Source organism: Lathyrus oleraceus, chromosome 7 (genome assembly GCF_024323335.1).
Source record: "Lathyrus oleraceus cultivar Zhongwan6 chromosome 7, CAAS_Psat_ZW6_1.0, whole genome shotgun sequence".
Classification (NCBI taxonomy): Eukaryota; Viridiplantae; Streptophyta; class Magnoliopsida; order Fabales; family Fabaceae; genus Lathyrus; species Lathyrus oleraceus.
In genome coordinates, this window is record NC_066585.1 from 305,099,731 (window position 1) to 305,101,422 (window position 1,692).

The window sequence follows — 1,692 nt, forward strand, 5'->3', positions numbered from 1 at the left end:
GGGAGCTAGAAGATTATGACCAGACTCCCAAACTCTCTGGGGATTTGGTGATGCATAATCTTCTTCTGTACTTGCGGAGGAGACAACCTGGAAGATAATGAAGAGGATACAAGTATCTTAGGAATATGAACAAATTTCTTACCCTTTTGAAGATCATACCATCTTTGGGAGAGCACTGAAGACGTCCCAAGTATCCTTTTTGTCATTGTGAATGTTCACTTTGTTTTAAAAAAAATTATGAAAATTTTATTTATTTAAAACAATGATATTTTTAAATTAGAACGTGCAAAATATTTGTTGAACAGAAACAAATAAGAGTGCAAAGAATTGGATAAAGGCTTAAATTTATTTGATGGAATGGTAGTCTGCAAATGGCAAGACTCGATCGATCTTTAAAAATTTGAAATTGGTGATATATATTGGAAAAGGGCTACATTGAACATAATGACCATTTCTCCACCAACTTTGAATTCGATGTATTTGAAGCTTTAGTTAACGATGACTGAGCGAGAATCTTTGACAGATGACAGTTGTAGAACAAAGTCTTGTCAGGATGTAGTTACTTGCCAAATCCATAATTTTTGCCTAGATTTGTTAGACGGTGTGGCTAGTGATCGAGAGGGGGGGTGAATAGATCACCTTTTTAAAATTGAACGGATTTAAAATTTTATCAGAGTTTTTAAACTTGGCGGAAAATTTCAGTCCCGAATCGACTTCCGTCTATTCTGAACCGCTACTAGAAAACCGGACACACGAGTTTAATGCTGGATTTGGATAAGAATGACAGAAATTATTAACACCAGAATCTTAGCTAGTTGAATGAACTTATCATTAAAGTCTATTTCCAATGAATAAAACCTGGCTAACAATTTTGTTAAACAGTTGGTGTGTATGTGCTTAATGATGAACAATGGTGGACTTTAGTTTGAAAGTTTTCTTGCCACTATTGTATCGCAAAGGGTTCAGCCACAACACACAAACTGATATTGCAAAACTGATGAAAACATAAAGAAAAGTAAGGAAAGAATACGATACGCAGAGATTTGGTAAGGAAGTTCCCCACGTCGTCCTCGCGTGTGGGTACGTCTCCCTCTCAATTTCAAATGAAATTGAGAACTTTGATTATCAATTATGCCGAATTCGTAGATACAAGGTTACGATACAAAGACAAAATTCTAAATTCCAAGAACTTCTTCTTGTATGAAACCTCCACTTGATCTGAGCACGATCAAGAATTTCCTACACGAAATTGCAAACAATTCACCGGTTCCACGACCTGTTTGCGAAATCCCCCGATCTCCAAACGCAACGCTGCGGCTGAATCTGTTGTGCAAACGTGACTAATAAACCCTCAAGAACACTCCAGTTCTTGAAGGACAAACCAATTGGTTTTTCCTCGAAACCCCCTTCAATCTTCAACTCAGCTAGATCCTCGATCGTTCCACTGAAAAACTCAGCTAGATCCTTGATCGTACCACTGAACGTTATCTCGTTGATCCTTTAATCCAAAGAACAAGAATGATTATGTGTTGATGTTCTTGAAGAAAAGTGATTGAGAAGATGAAGAAGATGAAGTCTCTTTCAGGTTTCTGATTGCTCTAAAAACAATTGCTGCTATACTCTTTTGATCTTGTATTCAACTGTTTTTCTTCTCAGAATTCGTATCAGCCCCTGCTGTCACAACATTTCTTA